The sequence below is a fragment of the Lissotriton vulgaris genome, chromosome 2_1 (genome assembly GCF_964263255.1).
Source record: "Lissotriton vulgaris chromosome 2_1, aLisVul1.2, whole genome shotgun sequence".
Classification (NCBI taxonomy): domain Eukaryota; kingdom Metazoa; phylum Chordata; class Amphibia; order Caudata; family Salamandridae; genus Lissotriton; species Lissotriton vulgaris.
Genome location: NC_141687.1, coordinates 862,624,769 through 862,646,816, shown reverse-complemented (window position 1 = coordinate 862,646,816; position 22,048 = coordinate 862,624,769). Strand labels below are relative to the sequence as shown.

Sequence of the window (22,048 nt, the reverse complement as noted above, 5' to 3'; positions counted from 1 at the left end):
GCGTGCGAATTTGCGGATTTTCGGTAAATTCGCGAGCGTTCGCGGATTGCGAATTTACCAAAAATCCGCAAAATCCGTGAGCGTAACGGATTTTCCGCCCATGCTTAATCTCTACCTCAGCCGAGCGGAACGCACCCATGTTAACACATTGGGTGCAATCAGATAGGAAACTCATCAACCAGGCCAATGCCATGCTCTCAGGGCCGATTTCTGCAAGCAGTCCGAGCAAGATGTTATGGGATAAAGTATCGAACGCAGCTGATAAATCTAACAGTACCAGAATCACAGAATAATACCTGTCCTGGTACATGTGAAGATCGTCCATGACTGACAGTAGTGCTGACTCCGTACTGTAGTTCGGCCTGAAGCCGGATTGAGAGTAATCCAGGCTACCTGACTGCTCGATAAAGTTTGAAGATGTTTATTCACATGCTTCTCTGTGAGTTTTCCGAAGAATGGAAGCAAAGATATTGGCCTGAGGTTGGACAAATCCGTCCAGGGAATTGAAGAGTTTTATCCGAATGGGCGTCACCAGTGCCTTTTCCACTCCGGAGGGACTCGGCCTTCGGCCAGCGAAAGATTGACAAGGCGTTGGATCCCAGGACCGAGCGTGCTGCCAACTACCGGCATTATTCTGGCTGGGATAAGATCAGATGGACAGCCACTCTTGATGTGGCTCACTAGGCTTTCTACCTCCTTTAAAGAGATGGGAGGGAACACAGTAAGAGCCGCATAGTTGGCTTCTTCCACGACCTGGGGCAGTGCTACAGGCCGACTTATAGATAAATTGGAGTTGGTGATTTTCTCATAGATCCTGTCTATCTTGTTTGTGAAGAAATGAGAAGTTTCATCACATAGTTGCTGTGATGAGAGATCAGAACAGGACCTTCGGAGCATTACCGGCTACAGAGAGTTGGTACGCAATGTGATTCTTGCGAGCAGTTCTGATAGCTTTATGGTAATAACTGCCACAGATCTTGTTAGTTAATCCCACAAACCCTGTCATGCAAAGAACCTCAGTTGGCGCTGAATATTGAGTCTTGGAACGTCAGTGCCAGTGATCCCACCTGATTCAACAGGCATCAGTTTGCACAGGGCCGGACTAAGCAGAAGAGCAGCAAGATGGGCAGGCAGCACGCTGGTGTGGGCACACCAGTCATGCAGCCAACCGAGGTTGCCAAGCAGCCTGGCCAGGACCAAGAGGGATCAAATCACATGGGGCCCTCAATACTGGAATCCAAAATTGACACAGTACTCAAAGTAGTGGAGCAAATTGGGACTTTGCTATCAATGACTTGCTCATCCCTGGAGGGCCGTATCGATAAGATCACGTCTGACTTTAAATTGCTGCATGCCGACCACCGCAAACTGGCGGGGAAGGTCACCGGAATGGAGACAGAACTGGGGGAGCCCTCCCAGCCCTCAAAACCCCATCAGCCAAAGTACGAGATATTGCCGAGCAGGTGTGAGCGCTGGAGCACAGAATGGACAGAGCGGAGATCTCAGGGCCGCTCCCGCTCAACAATATCCGTGTCATCGGACTGCCAGAAGGAGTGGAGGGCCGCGACACGGTAGCATAATCCTGGTGCCGGCGGATTCGCTCTCCCCATTTTTCGCAGTGGAAAGGGCCCATAGAGAGCCCTTGGGCCACCCATCACTGGGCATTGGCCCGTGACCCTTCCTGTTCCGACTACTCTATTTCAAGGACCGAACGCAGTGCTGCGGGAAGTGTGCAAGCTAGAGTCAATCAAAGTAGACAATGCAACGGTCCTCTTCTTCCCGGACTATGCCCTGAATGTACAGAGACAAAAAGGTACTTTCCTGGCACTGAAGAGGTGTATGCGAGAACTTGATATCCCTTCGCTTCCTGGCGCGTCTGTGGATGAGTGCAGAAGGGTCCACTCACTTTTTGGGCACCGATGACAAGGCCTGGAACTGGCTGAAAACAGCGGAACAGTACATATTGCCGTGCAGGTGTGATGGCGCTTGCAACTCTGCCCCAAACACCCAGGTCAATCGAAGATGGAACCACGAAAGGGACGGAAAATCACCCCCATGACAACAACCATTCCTGGACCTGTTACAGGTGATGCAGGAGAGGAACGTGGCCCTACGCACAGCGGCCATGATGCGGAACCTTGGAGGCTCTGGAGACTCAGAAGCCACTTCGGCACACCCCCTTAGTGAGGACAGCTCATCTGCAGTGTGGCTGTCTGGTAAAGACTCACAGAGACTCCCTGCAGTGACTCCACAAAGTACTGATGACCTATTATGATGTCTGATGGAGGCACATGCGCAATGCCATGTCTGGCTAGGCAAATACAATGGTGTGGATTGTGCACACAAGGATTCTATTTTCTGATCCTCTAGTTCAATATGTTTAACCGATCAGTGTGCTATGTTAATAGTATGCCGGTCCAGCATATAGTACTATGGGTGTGAAGTGTCCAAGTCCACAAGGCAACTGGACATAACATGCACAAATCTATTTGATATACATCATAATAACAAAAATATTCTAACTTTGAACGTTCTTTCCAAGAAACCATAGCAAACATTACAGACAATAGAGCAACAACAAAGGCATACACTTCAGAGGAGGCAAGTGAAATTTACAATTTAATACGGGAAATCATTTGTTATGTTATGTTATGTAATGTTATGTTATGTTATGTTATTTATTCTTTTATATAGCGCTCGGCTACTCAAAAAGAGTGTCCCGGCGCTTTAATTGGAGAAAGGAAAAACTGCGACAGAATAACATAACACCAGATAAAAGAATAAACGGAGTGCCAGACAAAAACTCACAGTAAACAGGCTACTGAGTAAACAGCCAAGTTTTAAGGCCTTTTCTAAAAGCCAGCAGGCTAGTGGCTCCCCGCAGAGCAAGCGGCAAAGAGTTCCATAGCTGTGGTGCCAGCAATCCAAAAGAGCGGCCTCCGAGGCGCGCTTTCTTTACACGTGGAACAACTGCCAAGTACAGGGATTCCGACCTCAGAGACCTGGTCGGTTGATAAAAGACCAGTCTCTTTTGGAGGTGCTTAGCTCCCCCCTTGTGAAGAGCTTTATAGGCCAGAGTCAGAGCCTTAAAGGCGATCCGCTTGCGGATGGGAAGCCAGTGCAAAGTTTTCAACAGGCCCGAGGCACTGGAACGCCTATTAAGACCATAAATTGCCCTTGCAGCGGCGTTCTGCACCACTTGAAGTCGCTGCAGCAAGTACTCTGGGAGGCCCAGGTAAAGAATGTTGGAATAATCCAACCTGGACCCAATCAGAGCCTGGACTGTCAGTGTCCTGTGTTCCTCAGAAAGCAGGGGAAGAAACCTCCGCAGCATCCTAAGGATGCCGAAGCAAGTGCCCGACACCCCCAGGATCTGGGATTTCAAGGTTAGCCTATTATCCATCTTGACCCCCAGATTCTTGGCAACCCGGGAGGAACAAGACGGAGGGAACATATTCATTGGCCACCAGGCCTGCCAGTCTGGCTCTGTGTCACACCCAAAGAAAAGTACCTCGGACTTATCGGAATTGCCCTTGAGGCTGTTCAGATGGAACCATTGAAAAACAGCCCCAAGGCAATTCCGAATACTCTCCCCATCAAAGTCACCTCCTCTCTTACAAGAGAAGAGGAGCTGGGTGTCATCCGCGTAGGATACGATCTGGGCGCCATGCGACTCCACCAACGCCGCCAACGGGGTCATAATGATGTTGAAGAGGGTCGGGCTCAAGATAGAGCCCTGTGGGACCCCGACTCCCAGAGGCGGCATCACGGCGGAATCAGGCGGAGCCCAGATCGTTTGCCGGCGGCCGGCTAGAAAGGAGGAAAACCAGTCGAACACCGTCCCCCGTAGACCTATCTCAGAGAGTCTGGCGAGAAGACCATCATGGGGAACGGTGTCGAACGCCGCCGACAAATCTAACATCACTAGCATGACTTTGCCCCCAGAGTCCAGAACCCCTTTTATGGTTTCTGAGACCTCAAGGAGCGCAGTCTCTGTGCTAAGATGGGGACGAAAGCCCGATTGGGTGGCATGCAGGATCTCGTTGGTTTCAAGAAAATTGGAAAGCACACCTTGAACGTGTTTTTCCAAAATCTTCGTGAGAGCCGGCAACAGAGAGATGGGCCTATAATTAACTGGGGCCTTCGGATCTAGACCTGGCTTTTTGAGCAAGGGAATCACCATCGCCTGTTTCCAAGCTTGTGGGACCACTCCATGCCTCAGCGAAAGATTTAACAGCGGGTTAGCCAGTGGGTTAATCACCTCCGCAACTTTCGCTAGAAATTTAGCAGGGCATGGGTCAAGGGGTGAGCCCGATTTTAAATTGCCCATTAGAGCTAAAGAGTCAGGAGCAGAAATCGGTGGAAACACACTCAGCGTCACACCTGGCCAGGCCTGCGGCGATATGGTGATGTCAGGTTCAGTCTGGACCGTGGACACTGGTGCCAGGAATGACTCCTGAATGCGTTGGATCTTGCTCGTAAAGAAATCAGCAAGGTCCGTAGCCCAGGTACCTAATGGCTTTTCGTCCGAGGTGTTAGACCATGGGGAAGTGAATTCTCTCACAATGGAGAAAATCTCCTTGCAGGAGTTAGAAGCGGCTTCTATTCTCCTGGCTAGATAAGCTTTTTTTTCCAGGCGAATGTCCCGGTGATAAGCCTTAACCACCGTTTTGTAGGTCAGCTTGGCGACAGCATCATATTGTGCCCGCCAGGCTCTTTCGGCTACCTTGCACTGCTGCCGCGTAGCCGACAGTGCAGCGGTGAACCAAGGCGCAGAGACCCGTTTCGGTGTCGGGCGAGATGTCAATTCCGGGGCAAGATCATTTAGCCTGTCAAAAAGCCAGTCCTGCAGGGTCTGCAGATCCCTGTCCAGATCGCCGGAGAGGGGGCAAGGGTGGACCACTGCTGCCTGAGCCAGCATCTCTGGGGTTACTCGGTGATATGCCCTATGGACACGACCCTGTTGATGTGCCAGGATAGGCACTGGTTTAACTATGCCCTTGATCACAAATTTGGCAAGAAAGTGGTCTGACCTTAAGACAGGAGTAATCTCTATGTCCTCAAGAAGGGAGGACGAGAATACCTGGTCAAGAGTGTGCCCCTTCTCGTGCGTAGGCTCCTGTAAATAAGGGATCAGCCCCAGCGGGGTCAGCGCCTCAGAAAGTTTAATGGCAGCAGGGTCGGACGGATCGTCCATCCGAAAGTTGAAGTCCCCTGCCACGATACAATGTTCAGCTTTCAGGGCCAGCCCCACCAGCACCGAATCCAGATCTTCAAAGAAAGTGCCGGGTGCACCAGGTGGCCTATACACGAGCAGTCCCTTGAAGGATTGATGTGGCGATAGAGTAATAGAAAAGGCTAGGGTCTCCGAGCCTCGGATGTCCATTACTGGCAGGATCGCACACGGGGTACCTTTCCTGACCACCAGTGCCACTCCACCGCCCCTTCCCTTGGCTCTATCCTTCCTGAAGATGTTATAGTCAGGCGGGATTGCCATAGCGACATCAGGGTTAGAAGAATCACCCCACCACGTCTCAGTGAGCATGAGACAAAGTGGCTTCTCTATATCTAGGAGCTCAAAAATGTCTTGCGCATGTTTACATGCTGACCTGGTGTTTAATAGCATGCAACCGAAGCCCACACTAAGGGTGTTATTGCTCGGCCGTGGAAAGAACGAGTGGGTCGGGCGCCAGCCACAGCCCGGGCAACAGGATTTCCCATGATGACGTCCGGGAAAGACAGTGCGACAGCCTGAGCCCTGAGGGTTGAAAGAACGAAGTTCAAGAGGGGAATAATGCAGAACAGGGGTCCCGGGGGGACACATCCCTGGTGGTAGAGTCCCACCCGCCGATCCGCCCGCCTCCGGGACGCTGACGGGCGCAGACGGGCAGGACTCTGGCTTGACTCCGGCGAGAGTCCGGCGCTACCGCTGCGCCTCACCGCTGCGCGCAGGAGGCGAGCATTAAGTAGGGCTCACCTGTGTTCCAAGTGAGCGCTAGAGCGCTCAAACAAGTGGCACACTCGCAACACACCACCCCCAAGATGGCGCCCGGCGCCAAACACGAAGGCAGAAGGAAAAATGAGACAGATCCGCGAAAAGCGCGGTGGGGGGCCCAATTTAAGGTGCAAGTGATTGATGTGCAAAGTGGTTCCACCACATAACAATTAAGACAATTGGAGTACCTAACCAGAAGAGAAATTAATCAACGACTTCACGCTGCCACACTTATACAATACCATAAAGTTAAGCGAATCCCGCGCGGTTTCAGGCTGGCAATAAAATAAATGCTCTTTAGACTTCAACACAACCATCAATTTATGGAGAAATGGTTTGCAATTTTAAACAAATGCTTGCTCGATTTGATTTTACTTTTGATGGAGGAATTATCTAAAACAATTCTTGATCTTGAAGAGGAGATTCACACTATCTGAAATGACCTTTCACAAAGGAGGGAGAAAGAACCTTGGCAAAAATTCCTAGAAGAATTGAACACTAAGCTTGATAAATATGGAAAAGGACTTCAAGAAACGAAACTACGGAAATTTAAAAGGGACGCAATAGATTATAAGCTAAATGAGGCTTATACAGGGGCCGAAGTTTAAGCACAAAAACGGTTGACCAGAAGGAATACCAACACATCTTCTGAAGAAAGTTTCATATCCGATAAGGATACAGACACAGCGAGAGTACCCCTCAAAGTCACACTAGCATCCAGGGAGACTGCCAGCAGAACCAGTGTAGATGGAGCGCATGGTAGCACCCCAATGGTGTCTTTTGAAGAGGATGTCAGCAATCAGGGAGAACCACCGGACCCACTACCCACAAAATCAAGCACCATTCCACAAAAACTCGGAGAGGAAAGAAAAAAAGACAAAGGGAAGAAAGGATTAAGGAGCCAGACGAAAGACTAATAATCACATTTCTACAGTTAGTCTTACTCAAGCACAGGAATCTGTACTTAATAAGGGGTACTTAATGAGGAATCAGCATTTATTACAACCTATAAGAGTACAGCATAGGCTACTGATGTTACTTTTTTCAAATTTATGTGGGTTCTCAGACTGAGAAACTTTTTTACAAACATAGTACCTATGGATTCCTCAGAAGAGAATTTAGATAGAACACAATAATGTGACACCAGGAGATATATTATCACACCCCAGAACAGGGGAACAAATAAGATTAACCGGTATCACAGACTGAAATTCTCAAAATGTGGTGTACTCCATTAAATGTCCCTGTGGACTACTTTATATTGGGAACACTGAAAGGAAGATGAAAGTGCGATTAACAGAACATAAAAGCAAGATTCGACATAAAAATCGCAATTCAAGTACAGCGGTACACTGGGAACAGAGCCGACACACTATAGCACAATTGAAGTACCAAATCATTGAAAACGTGCTTATACAAGAAAATACAGATAATTCAAGAAACCTCTTACAGAGAGAGACTTTTTGGATAAAAGGCTAAACACTTTGATCCCTAATGGGCTTAACGACAGATGTGAGATGGCTTGTTTTCTTCAAGAATACTCCCATAAATTATGCATAAGTAACTTATAAAACTAGGAGACTAGTGAAGACATACACACATACACCAAAGGAGAATAGGTTGGTGTTAGATTTGGGTGTCTCTGGTTGGCACAGGTAAGTACTTGTGACAAGCAGGGACCCTCTCCTCTAGTCAGGACAAGGGGATTACCCTCTAAAATAACCCCTGCTCACCCTCTCGGTAGTATGGCACGAGCAGACAAGGCTTATCTCAGAAGCATTACAGGCTAAGCATTTGTGAACACATACAGTAACTCCGTGACAACACCACACATGGACACCACACTAGTTTTATATAAAAATAAGTATCTTTTATATAAAGGCTTAGTACAAGATCCAATAACGGCAATAAAATGGCCACCATACTATTTAGGAATTAAGAGTTCTTTAAAAAAGCGTACTTTCTTGTTCTGTGCACTTCGCGCACTCTGTTCGACTCGCACAGCATTGGGAAAAGTGTCTGATGGGATACAAGAGCGCTGCGGACACTCCGGTCCGAGGCGTACACCACTGGGGTTCGAGTCCTTTTACAGTACCTTAGGTTTGAGGAGTCAGGCTCCAGCAATGCGGGCAAAACCGAAGGCGAACCAGGAGCATTTTCGGCCCCTCTTCAATGCGAGCCCCAGCTCGTTACAGGCGTCTTCTGCGAGGCGTAGAGTGGGGGCCACGGGGAGCGAGGCCGATGGTCCTGGTCGGGATGCGTTCACGTACAATGTGGCATTCGAGCCGTACCTTCAATAGCGGGGCTGCCTGTTAATCCCGGACAGCGCGGTGTGGGCAAGCAAGCCGTACTACGCCCTGCGGTGCACTTCGTACCTCAAATGCCAGCGGCTGGGACACGGCGAGCGGTGCGGCTCGAAGGGGGGAGCTCACTCACAGTATATGTTTTGTTTTGTGTTTTATTTATGTGAATAAATATCTTGATATTGTCAATTAAGAAGAAAACAGAGTCAATCTCTATTGTGATAATTTGGCTACATTTGTTCTGATTTCGAGCTCAAAGGGACCCCTGTCTCTTACAATTTATTATCTACTATAGCACTGCTAAGGTGGTTTCATGATGCAACGGTCTTAGAATAGCCAGTCAATCCATTGAGCTAATTCACAGGTATTTCATGTGATTGGAGTTTGAACAAAAGGATGTATTATTGTGTTTTGCTACAGATCTGTAAATGGTGCCTGGTTTTTGTGTTTCCAGGTCGCCGACGGTTTATTGAGATTATTTCATTGGAAGTAAGTATGCTTGGGTAGCATACCACAGACGGGTAGCACCTCTGGTGTGTTGTCTACATATTGACAATCAGTCTCACAGTTACATACATCTGACAGAGATTTTCCCTACACCAACACATCAACTGATGTGTTTTCTTTTTTACCAACAGGCCCACCCCTGACGAAGAGACCTTAGAGTCTCGAAATGCATTGGGAATGATCGTTTGTGTTAAAAATTATTTTGTGATAATTATACATTTCTATTTGTAAACTGATTTTTTGTTTGATAAAAATGCAAACGTAATCAATGTTAAAAAACTGAAAGACACCGATATATTTCTTGGATAGAACGTTCACATTTTGAATATACTGGTTATTATGATGTGTATCAAATAGAGTTCTGCATGTTATGTTCAGGTTGCCTAGGGGACTTGGCCCCTTCACACTGGCTAGACAAATGTACATGCCATTGACAGTCACACACAACACACGCACAGCATGCTGATACGTTAACCACTGCCCGTAACTGCCTTCAGCCATAGGCCTCGGCCACAATTGATATCCATGCACCATATCAAAAGATGCTTGACATAGAGTAGGTCCACACACACATTGAGATAGGGCCCAGGCACACGCAGGTACTATCTTTTCAAACTGCCTCAACCCATCCCCTGTTGAGCAGCGCGGCGCACACCCCCGACACCTGCCACTTGGCAAAGTTCATAGTTTGGGCAGCCACACGTTGTCCCTCTGCTTGTTTTAAGTTACAAAGTTAAATGCTTAAACCCCTGACAGTTGACTCACAGGCTGTTGTTGTACTGCAGAGTCTCGCACACAAGAGGGGAGAGGGTCTAAATTACTGTCTACCACCCTGAACCCCCAGTAACAGCTATAATAACCACACAAAAGAGGGGTGGAGACAACAAACAAAACAAGCATAGACTCAACACCCAGGTGCAAATATTGGCACACTTTTGGGTGGTGAAAAACTGCCCTCACTCACACACAATGTGTATGACATGCTTCATCATCGGGTCTGGTGCGACGTCCGAGCGTAGCCACACAACGGACGAAGCATAGGGAGGGGGGAACAAACAAAATGTAAAGACACACACACAGACACTGGACGTGACCCTCAGGTCCACATACAATGACTCGAGACTGGATACAACACAAGACAACTCAAAGTGCAATAGGTGATATTAAAACTGACTCATGGATACCAAAACCATCTTTATTATTAGGTTCCACGGACAGGATTAAAAAATGGTAGGGTGGTGGTGTTATAAAGGGTTATTAAGACCCACTAACACCCCACTCACACTACTTGCGTCAACATGTTTCGACCCTTAAATTGCCCTTAATCAATGGGTCACCTGGGTCTTCGTCAGGACGTCTAGTTGTCCCAGTCTAACACACTACCCCTTTCACCTCAATTAGGTGTTGAGAAGGGTGTATGTCACTCTTACCCATCAATAATGAGCTATGTGGAGGGAGTTCCGCCAACACGGTGACATTACTGAAAAACAAGTAAAATATGTGTGTCAATAAATACCATAGGGACCCGCAATTGCACAGTCCACTATATGTGCCCTAACAGGATGCTCCATGCCAGATGAATCCATAGAGAATATTATCTCCCGAGTGCCCCCCCACCTATCAGGTGCACCATACATCCTGTGCGTGAAATCAGTCACTCCACCCATAGGACGTGAAGAAGCGTGCAGATCTATATCAATCAACATCAAATATAAGAAAGTGGAAACTCTCAACCGTCCCTCAAGTAAGGGACTCAATATCACCAGTGTAGCACAGTAAGGTGTGGAGGGTACTGCATCCACGGGACCGTCTATACTCATATTACTTTAATTCACACAGACTACATGTACGTATCGACTGGTTTGTGGGAAGCGTTACGCTCATCACTGAGTGTGCTCAGGCAGAATATTTTGGTTGCACACACTTGGACCACAATCCTCACTTAATACAGATGTTCGATGAGGGTGCAGCGCAGGTCACCCGCCTGTGGAGGCTATGGCCTACATCCCTGGAGGACCCCCCTTCAGGGCCTTGGTGACGCTACTATTGAAAATTATTATGAAACAAACGCAGACTTGGTTCCTGACGCTGGCATTGTGTGGATGCGTACAAAGCAGTAGCCCGGGCCAGTGTATGGGGCTTAGCTGGAGCATGCGCTGACAACTAGAACAAGAGGCAATACGCATTGAGGATGCCCTCATCCACTTAGAGACAGAGGTCACAAATGCAACTGGTATCCAACATGCGCTAGATGAACTAAACCATGACCATGCCAGAGTCATGGAATGGCAGCAGTGCATAAATATGCTGCACATGCAGCACACACTCAGCACACAGTCATGATAGAGCAGGTAGGTTGCTTGCGAGATTAATCAGACTAGAGCATTCACAGTTTCCAGTTCTTACACTGCGATCAGCGGCAGGTCCTCTGTTAACATGCCAACAGGACATACATTGAGAGTTCGCAGCCCAGTATGATAAACTGTACAGATCAGCCCTTAGGGTGGCGCCTGCGGGTCTGGACTCCTACCTGCTCCCGCTGCCACTGCCGACGGTTTCGGCAGAACAGAGGGCGGAATCAGAGGAGCTGATCACATCCTGGAGGTACAGGCAGCCATACAGTCACTGGCAACTGGCAGGGCGCCTGTCCGGAACAGCTTCCCCGCTGAATGCTACAAAGGGTTGGCTTTGTAGCCAACCCTGGCTCCGCACCTTCTGTCAATGTGCCACAGTGTGCAGGAGTCGTCTGTCCTTCCGGAGTCTCTTCGCAAGTCGCTGCTGTTCTCGCTACCCAAGTCAGATAGGGATCCGGAGGGAGCTGCTGGGCTCCTATCGACCAATGGCACTGTTGAACACAGACTACAAGGTACTAGCCAAGATACTAGCGTGAAGACTTGCTTCCCTGTTACCACAGCTGGTACATACAGACCAAAATGGCTTTGTGCCTGCGTGTTGCACGTCACTTCCGTGTGGCCCATTAGTCCAGGGAGTGTGGGACACACTCGGGTTGCCTGGTTCTCGACCTGGAGAAGGCGTTTGACACCCTGGAGTGGGACTATTTATTTGCTGCCCATAACAAGTATGAACTGGGGTGAAACTTCCTGGGTCTGGTTAAACTGTTATATACGCATCTCATAGCCAAAATTAAGACAGGTCCCTATGTGTCTCAAGTGGTCCCAATCGAGCATGTCACCCGTCAGGGGTTTCGGCCCTCCCCGCTGCTATTCTCACTTCTATCAAGCCCGCGTCTCTCTGCCAAACTGGCACGGAGTGGGGCATCCCTCTGGGCGACAGCACACACACGGTTTCTCTGAATGCTGTCGATCTGCTGATATACCTCCGGGATGTCCGTGGGTCATGCTTGGCTGTGGAGAGGGCGTTGCAGGAGTTTGCTTCGATGTCAGGACTGCGGGTAAACTGGGGGAAGTCATGCCTGTACCTGTTCGCCGAGACATCCCCGGACCGAGGTTTTATACTGGGGGTACATCAGTGCCGTGGCCGAATTCCCCATTCTGGTACTTGGGTGTCAGAAACAATCGCTAACTGGAAGATCTTCTGGAAGGCAACATTGTGTAGGTCATGACAGCAGTACAATCGCAGATGTCCTCTGGCGCACCCTCCCACTAGCCACCATGAGCCGCATTGCACTCTTGAAGATGGTGGTGCTCCCGCGGCTGCTCTACCACTTCACAAACCTGCCTATATACATCAAACCCTTGTTTTTTCACACTTTAGAGAAAGACCTGTGGCAGTTCATTTGGCATTTGGTAGTGCTAGTAAAGCTTTATCTGCCCGTGGCTCGAGGTGGATTAGCTGTCCCCAACATGGAGCACTATTATTTGGCATCCCAACTCCAGTGGGTCGCTCGTTGGATCAGTGGCATGCAGTTGGAAGACACTGCTTCGCAGCAACCCGGCTGCACACAGCCCCAAATTACAGCCTTATTCCACTGTGGAAGGAGGGGTGCAGCCCAAATCCGGCTCCTGGTGGCAGTTGCATATAAATGCTTTTGTCATAGCCTAAAGCTCACATAAGAGACTATTCTTCCCCCCCCCCCTTGCTCATACTTGGCACACCGAGTCACTGCCATGCGGTCTCAGCTGCAGAGCTCACCCCCTGGGAAGTGGCGGGGCTGCAGACCCTGGGAGACGTGTATCAAGACCAGCAATTAGTGTCATTCCACACGCTAGCCAAAGACAGTGACCTGCTGCAGGGCCAATTCCTGTTATACACAGCACTAATGCGGGCGCTGCGAGTCCTGTGTGGAGACATGGCTCGTGAGCCCACGAATCAACTCACTGTTCAATATCTTCATGAGTTGGGCACAGGCAGACACCTTACCAAATGGTTCGCTGAGTCCCTGCAGACACACTTGGCACCGTCGCTGGTGCCGCTCAGGCAGCGCTGGCATGCAGAGCTGCAAAGGGAATGCACTGACCATGAGTGGTCAGGCATCTTGGAAGGACCTACCCATATCCCAAGGAATGCCCAATTTCGCTTAATACAATACTACATCCTTCAGAGGGCATACACAATGCCAGTCAAGATCAACAGACACTTTAATAGAACAGATGCCAGGTGCCCGAGATGGAAGTTAAAAGATGCAGATCTGCTGCACATGATGTGGGTCTGCGCAACCCTCACCCCCTAATGGAGAGTGGTCACAACGCATTTAGCCAACTACACAGGTCATGCAGTAGAGTGTTCATGGGAACTTTGCCTACTGAGCCTCTACCGAAGAACCAAGAAAAATAAAGTCACATCCCGATTCATAGATCTCAGGCTTCTTGAAGCCAAACGCCTATTCACTAGGCGCTGGAAATCTCCGGAACCGCCAAATATAAAAGCCTGGCAGCAATCAATGACATGCTTGGCACAGGAGAAGAGCGTGGCATTGTGCCGGGAGGACGCACTGGGACACAATACTACTAGATTTCAGAAGCTCGTGGCATGATGACCTGGACTCAACCAGGACCTCATTGTAACGAGGATGGCTGTCACGGCCCAATGGTCCGCGCATGCTATATCAGACGCTTGGCAACTTTCAGAATAGAGTTGGGTTGTCCCACTGGCTATGCATCTCACGTACACAACCAGGTACATCATATTTATTCACTCAGACGTGTTCAGAATCTCGTCCCCACAGCAGGCATGGGACGCGACTAAAATCACATCACGCATTGCAGGGGAAACAGAGGAACACTGAGCCGGGCTGGTGCTATCTCATAGGCCCAAGTGGTACAACGCAACTCTGTCCAAGTTCATGCATTCCCAGTTTCTTAGAACATTAGCACGCATGATACATCCTAGCAACGCACAAACAAGTAAACCATATATACTCTTAATATGTAGATTGCCTATGCAATTTGTCTATTTGTATTATATGCGCAAATATGTGACTCGTGCTGATACATTTTTAATAACATCAAAAATTTTGAAATTCGGGAGGAGGAGCTACGCTAGCAAGCAAGATGGCCGCATAAGCTCCCGGCTCCGCCGACCTCCGCCAGCAGCTCGTATATCCTGCAAGTTATCCTGTTTTCACACCGGACTCCCGTGTACATGAGGAGTGACTGACTCTGAAGGCGCAATCCCGACCTTTTTATCACATCGGGTGACTTAGATACGCCGTGTTTCTTTCTCGGCCTACCCCAGCGTGGAAGCCGGGGCCTCGATTTCCAACTCATCCGGGGTGGAATTGAACAACATCGGCTGTGAACGTTGGGCTTCGTCCGGTCTCCTGAACGGAGACATACTCTACCTGTTTTTAACGGCGATTTCGTATCCTGCCTGCCACGCACACGCTACGGTGTGACACATCGTTTGCTGCGGCCCTGTATCCGACGCCCGGAGACACCGCAAGCTTGTCGGGGGGGTGCGGACGGGAGCCCTGATCAGCGGCGATGGTGCAAAATCGTGAGGTGAGAGCGCCCGTTGTTGGTGTCCGCTCTGGATTTGCCTGCTACCCCGGAGTAGTCGACCTCCGGGGTTCGTATCCTGATCTGCCGCTTTGCGAGAGGAGATGGAGGGGACAGAAGACACACCACCGCTGCACGCCGTAATGGCGGCCATTAGAGCGCTCCACTCGCAGATCATCGTCAACTACCAGGCACTGTTGGTAACAATGGACGATCTTTGCCGGAGACCGGACGGCGGCTTTTCGCTTTCATCGCAGCCAGCGGTACTACCCGCGGAACATCGTATGTCCAACTTTGAGGTCCCTGTGCAGAAGCCGGATTCCTTTTGCGCTGCTGATTCCTATAAGACAGATCACGCACCCGTGAACATTGTCAGCGTCCCCTGCTTGAACCCTATCTCGCTGAATATCACTATGGATAACCTTGACTGCCTCAACAAGATCACCTGTGACTATTGGAGAGTGTTATCATCCTTCCACGCTTGCTCTGTGGAGATAGTGAACTTTTATCCTTCACTTGGTTTGCTCGTACTGACTTGAACTTTTATGAAAGCTTTACCTTTCTCATTGTTGCTGTGGCCTGTGGGTTATAAGTGCTCGGTGAAAATTCGTACTTGCCAGGGTTAATTTGTGGGGTTTTTAGGGTGCCGGAAATATAATTTAATCTGCTGCTGGGATTGTGACCTGTGAAGTGCGGGAGTCGGGTGATATGTATCATGCTTCCCCGGAGTGATAGTGTATTTCGCTGCATTCTATTTTGAACTTGTTTCCGGGTGGTCGCATCTGGTGGGGGGTAAGGGAGTCCGGGAGTGTGTTTTTTTTTCTCTCCACCTCCACTTCTTTCTCTCTTTTAGGGACATTTCTGGGCGACAGGCACGCTGCTAGTGGGTTAGGCCGTAGCCATTGCAGGGGTGCAGGGTGGTGGGGGGGTTTGTTATTTTGCCTTTGTTTTGTTCTATGGCCCCTTTTTCTTTCTCTCTCTCTCTCATTAGGGTATTCCTCTGGGCGTCAGGCACGCTGCTAGTGGGGTAGGCCGTAGCCATTGCAGGGGTGCAGGGTGGGGGGTTTGTTATTTTGCCTTTGTTGTGTTCTATGGCCCCTTTTCTTTCTTCTCGCAGGGTCCGGTAGCGATACTTTCGGTTTCATCCTGAAGTATATGAGTGGGCGGGGTCTGGGGTGGGTGGCTATGATGAGAGATCGGTAGTTTTGTTCTTCACCCTTAGTGAACTTATTAGCGCTTGTGTCCTTACTGTTGGTCTACCTTGATTCGCAACTACCTTTTAACACCTACCCGTATTTCTTAAACCTCCGAGTGAGTAGCTCCGGATATCCTGTATCTTCCTCTTTATCTTGTCTTTGGGGTGGGGGGGGGGGTTAAATATAAAATGAAACCTTATGTATATCCTTGATCCGAAATGTTTTCAATGCACCGTCTATCCTTTACCGCTGCCGGACCCCTGGGTTGTCGGCTGAAGAGCTGTGTTATCGGAACTCCTGATATGTGTCGCATACATGTGGTGACCGGCCCCTGTCGTGGCAGGGCTAATTTTGTACTTTGTTTTGAACGGTATAATAAAGGTTTTCAAAAAAAAAAAAAATTGGAAATTCAATAAACAAATTTAAACAAAAAAAATCGGAATCACAAACCAGCATCCAGCAGTTCTAAGTGGGGCAAAAGGTGGGGAAGTGTCTACCAAGGAGCCCAGTTTCTAACAACCCCAATGGAACAAAATAAAGTGCAAGTCCTTTGGCATATTTATCCATACACGTAGTATACTGCAAAGGTCTCTCCCAGGCTTGGACACGTTTTATTTGTAATACCCATAGGAACCATTACTACATAAAATATTGACTCAACTAATCTACAGTACTCAAACACAATTACTCACAACCAAAGGAAAATCCTAGAGCCTTATGAAAACGACACCTAGTAAGTAAATGATAGAAGGGTGCAATCCAACGGTAATAACTACTGATCATCTAGCATACCATCATGTCCCTCATGCTGACAGCAATCAGGATATCAGAAGTCCTACCATAATGCAAACTGGCAAATTGAATGCCAATTTTTACAACTATGTTCCATGTGAATCTGCTTTGGAAGGAAGTCTCAGCCCACTTTGCTTGGATTAGAACGTATACCTATCTGTTCCTATGATGGAGCGAGGTGGTGAGCAAAATTTTGTACACCCCTCTCGAAATCAATTTCCATAACGTTAATATTTACTAATGGCGTGATGTGTTAAAACAATCAACTTTAAAGTAATTTGCATACACGAAAACATATGGGGAAAACTAACTTTGCTTGCATGATGCGAAATAATCGATTAATATATGTTGTTATAGTGTTGTGAATTAACGCATAGCTTGAATACTACCAAAACGCAGCATATGTGTGCTTAAAGTACGTGTTATTGTGCCAAAAGGTCGTCGATATGTAAGTATAAAGACACATATGTGGCTTTTTTGCTAGGTAACAACTAATGGAAAAAATTAGTATGGTGGGTGGTAAACAGAAGGGTTAAAGTTCTATGTTTAACATGGATTTGTGTTTATTTCTATGATAATTTCAAAATGTGGCCTGTGAGGCCTAACCTGAAAATGGCCGCACTGATTTACTGCGAGCAAGTATTGGTTTGCGTATGTGCGACTCAAGCATACGAGTGCGTATGAGCTCACTGTGCTCAGAGGAGAAGTTCAAGGACAAATCGCCCCCGGAACCTAGGATGGGTGCCAAGCATGGAAGGTGTTATGTTATGTTATGTTATATAGTTTTCCAGCAAAGGGGCGTCCCGGCACTTTCCAAGGAGGAGAGGGGACCGCTGCGGATGTTGGTGGCAACTTACATAACAAAACATATTCAGCAGAAGAGGTGGGTTTTTATAGCTTTCCTAAAAGACAAAAGATCGTTCAGACCACATATCTGGGGAGGTAAGGCATTCCAAAGCTTGGCTGCCAGGTACCCGAAGGATCGGCCGCCCATCCGTGCCAGCTTGACACGGGGGACGACTGCAAGGTTCTGTCCTTCCGAACGCAGAGTGCTCCAAGGTGTATACGGTGTTAATAGTGGGTTTAGCATGGTTGGAGAAGCGGTTTTCAGGATTTTGAATGCAAGACATAAGGTCTTGAAGTGGATCCTCTTCTCAACCGTACTTTCCACTGATTGATGACGAGGAAGACCAGTCAAGGCTTTTACTGCTGCATTCTGGACTCATTGCAGTCTTACTTTCTCAGCTACGTTTACCCCAAGGAGAAGCAAGCTAGCATAGTCCAGCCGCAAGAGAATGGCTGACTGCACTACAAGTTGGCGCGTCTGAGGGTCGAAGAACTTAAGGATCGGCTTAAGATTCCGTAATATCCCAAAGCACGTGGCAGCAACCATTTTGGTCTGTTGGGTGAAGTTAAGGGCGGAATCCACCCATACTCCAAGGTTTTTCACATGACTTTTAGGGTCGGGCAGTTTGCCAAGTGATTCCGGCCACCATTTGTTGCCCCATGCCGCAGCCTCTTTTCCCACCAGCAATACCTCCGTCTTACAGCATTAAGCTGAAGGTAGTTAGATGTCATCCAGTTGGATATGTCAGTGAGGCTCTGTTTAAATGTTCTGTGCACTCAGCCCACCTTCATCCCTCAATGTCACCACTAGCTGGGTGTCGTCAGCATAGGATACCAGCGACAACCCCCATCTCCTGGCTACCTCCGCTAGTGGTTGGACATATAGGTTAAATAAAGTAGGACTGAGTGCCGAACCCTGGGGAACTCCTTGTCCGATGGAGCGCTCTTTGGAAAGGAACGGGGGGATGAACACCCTGAATGATCTCCCAGAGATGAATGCTTTTAGCCAATTCAGGGCTTGTCCCGATATTCCTGCCTCCTCTAGCCTGAACAGCAGCACCTCGTGTGAGACCGTATCGAAGGTAATGCTGGGATCATAAGAACTTTCTCCCATGTTTAAAAAGTAGGAAGCGCCTAGGCCATAAACGGTCTTAAACAAAGACCTTTTATTTTTCTGCTGAGTCGTCGTGAAAAACATGCTGTAATGATGAGGAAGTGCACATCTACCCAAATGTGTCCAATCAGAACACAAATTTATGATGGCAGTTACTTCTTAGATAGATAAAGTTAGACGGTTAGTGTATAAAAAACCCTGATTTTGTTTAGAGGCATTCGCTCTTTCGCTTTCCTCTGGAGAGGCTGCCGGACTGAAGATCGATTTCTGGATGTAAGAGACTCTGATTAATTATTTTTCTTTGCAGGACTGTTAGGATAAGATGAGGGTGTTAGTTAGGGATGTTAGGAGAGATTGAATTGGAACTATCTGTTCAATCAATCAATCAAAGCATTTATATAGAGCGCTACTCACCCGCAGGGTCTCAAGGCGCTTGGGGAGGGGGGGTCCGCTACTGCTCGAACAGCCAGGTCTTGAGCTGCTTCCTGAAGGCGAGGTGGTCTTGGGTCAGGCGGAGGTGGGTCGGGAGGGAGTTCCATATCTTGGCGGCCACGTAGGAGAAGGACCTTCCTCCTGTGGTGGCTCTTCGGATGCGGGGGACGGCGGCAAGGGCGTGCTTGGTCGATCGAAGCTGGCGTGTGGGAATGTAGAAGTTGAGGGGTTGTTGAGGTATCTTGGGCCTTGGTTGTGTAGGGCTTTGTCGGCGTGGGTGAGGAGTCGGAACGTGATTCTCTTGTTGACTCGGAGCCAGTGCAGGTCTCTCAGGTGTCCGGAGATGTGGCTGTGTCGGGGGATGTCCAGGATGAGTCTTGCTGAGGCGTTCTGGATCCGCTGGAGTCTCTTCTGGAGTTTGGCGGTGGTTCCGGCGTAGAGGGAGTTGCCGTAGTCCAGTCGGCTGGTGACGACGGCCTGGGTGACCGTCTTCCTGGTCTCGGTGGGGATCCACCGGAAGATCTTACGTAGCATGCGCAGGATGTTGAAGCACGACGAGGAGACGGCGTTGACTTGTCTGGTCATGGAGAGGGAGGAGTCCAGGATGAAGCCCAGGTTGCGTGCGTGGTCTGATGGTTTGGGTGCGCTGCCCAGGGCAGGGGGCCACAAGGAGTCGTCCCAGGCGGAGGGCGAGGATCCCAGGATGAGGACTTCCGTCTTGTCTGAGTTCAGTTTCAGGCGGCTGTTCATCATCCACTCGGCTACGTCTTTCCTCCCTTCGTGTAGGTTTGGCGGTGGCGGGGTCGTTGGTGAGGGAGAGGATCAGCTGGGTGTCGTCGGCGTAAGAGATGTTGTTGAGGTTGTGTTGGCGTGTGATGGCCGCAAGGGGGTTCATGTAGACATTGAAGAGGGTGGGGCTGAGCGAGGAGCCTTGAGGGACGCCGCAGATGACTTTGGTGGCTTCTGATCTGAACTGGGGGAGGCGGATTCTCTGTGTCCTTCCGGCGAGGAAGGAGATGATCCATTCTAGTGCCTTCTCTTGGATTTCGACATTGCTGAGTCGCTGCACTAGGGTTCGGTGGCAGACAGTGTCGAATGCCGCGGAGAGGTCCAGGAGGATGAGGGCCGCTGTTTCTCCGTTGTCGAGCAGGGCTCGGATGTCATCAGTGGCTGTGATCTGTTCTTTACTAACACTTGCTGAACTTTCTAAAGAAAATGTTTATTTCTGAGCTTTAAAATAAATGATCACTTTCTGAAATAAAAATTAAGTTTTAACTGAATAAAGAATTAATAAATGCTTAAATGTCGGACATACTAAAAGTTTGCTTTTGAATAAAAATTAGAGAAATGAAGAAGTAAAAGCTGGTCTTTGTTTCTTCCTACGCCTAATGTTCGTTCTAGCAGATCCATTGCCATTATGGTGGTGTGTCTGAATAAAAGGTGTACAAAAGAAAACCATGGCAAAATATTTTAAACTGAAGGTGTAAATAATAAATAGTTAAATAGGTTTAGACACTCCGCCAATGTTATAGTAGGACTCCTGGGTTGTTGGCCAAATCTTTGAAGCAGAGTTAAATGAACAGAGTAAGTATGCAGTGTAATAGGCCCCACTGTTGAATGTTATGAATGTTTTCTGAGGTTTTCGAGAAATGGCCATGGTGATTTAGAATTTATTTCTGGAGTCCCGCTGTAGCACCTACAATTCTGTCTTCAGATGAAGCTAACTTTTAGATTAAGCCAGGCACTATGTCAGATCATGCAATGCTGTGCTCATGAGCTCTATCATGACCCGAATTATGACCCAAGCTTCAGCTCGATAGGCCATAGATGATCCTGCTTTATGCAGTTCAACTCTTCTTTTAAGTCAAAAAGGACGTTTTGTAACCCAGCAAAATATTCATCCACTCCAAAATGCATGTCAATAGAAACTTCACACTGGACCACCTTGTTAATGGCAAATGACTGTCTTTACTTCACCGTTTGAGAGACTTGCATCTGTCTTGTTACTTTTATTTTTTCATGTATGGAATGTATTTTCAAATGTACATATAATATATTACATGCATGCTGTCTTCTCCCACACAATGTGAACTGAACTGTTTTATAATAGCAAATGTGACCAGGTCCGGCTTTACCACTTATGGAGACAATGTTAGTTTGAACCCCCCCATCCGTGGTGAAGGTGGTGACCACTCATCACCACCTTTAACTGTGCCCATCGAGTCCCCAAAACCACTCTCATTCAGATGCATTTTATTAGTTATATAGTGCCACTTATAACATTGAAGAGTATCAGAGCACTTTGCATCACACACATATTACACAGAGACAATCAAACATAAATGTGTACATCAGTGTATAGGAAATTTTACATTAACTGGAGGACTACAAAGTGTAGGAGTGACATGTCATCCATACTGGTAGGCAGTATAGTTCAAGAGTGCTTGGTCTGGAGTAAGCATGGGGCGGAAGATCCGCGAGCGGAACGGAATGGGTCAAAAGTTCAAGCTGACTTTTTGTAACTATTTTAGAATGGCGCCGGCAAGCTGCCAGAGCCTCTAAAATAGTTACAAAAAGACAGCTTCCACAGGAAGCACTAATAGATAAAGTAAAGCAGGTGCTAGAGTTGAATCTCAAATTCAGTTACACAATCATTAATCACCCCAAACTTGGGGTGATTAATGACTGTGTAACTTAATTTGACCTTCAACTCAAGCATCTGCTATACTTTATCGATTAGTGCTTCCTGTTGAAGCTGACTTATGGCTGAAGGCAGAAGGGCACAAAGTGGGACAGAGGGCATGAGTTAGGCAGAGGGCAGAAGGGCACAGAAACCAGTGGGGCAGAGGGCAAAAGGGCACAAACAAGAGTGGGGCAGAGGGCAGAAAGGCACAAAAACAAGTGGTACAGAGGGCAGAAGGGCATAAAAAACGAGAGGGTGGCAG

At 48.3% G+C, this 22,048-nt stretch overlaps 1 protein-coding gene across 1 annotated transcript in view; it reads left to right on the top strand.

Moving 5' to 3' along the window:
• The window catches only part of LOC147731310 (putative methyltransferase DDB_G0268948), a 599,606-nt gene that overhangs the window by 547,262 nt on the left and 30,296 nt on the right, over window positions 1-22,048 (top strand). The gene's annotated exons all lie outside the window — the stretch shown is intronic.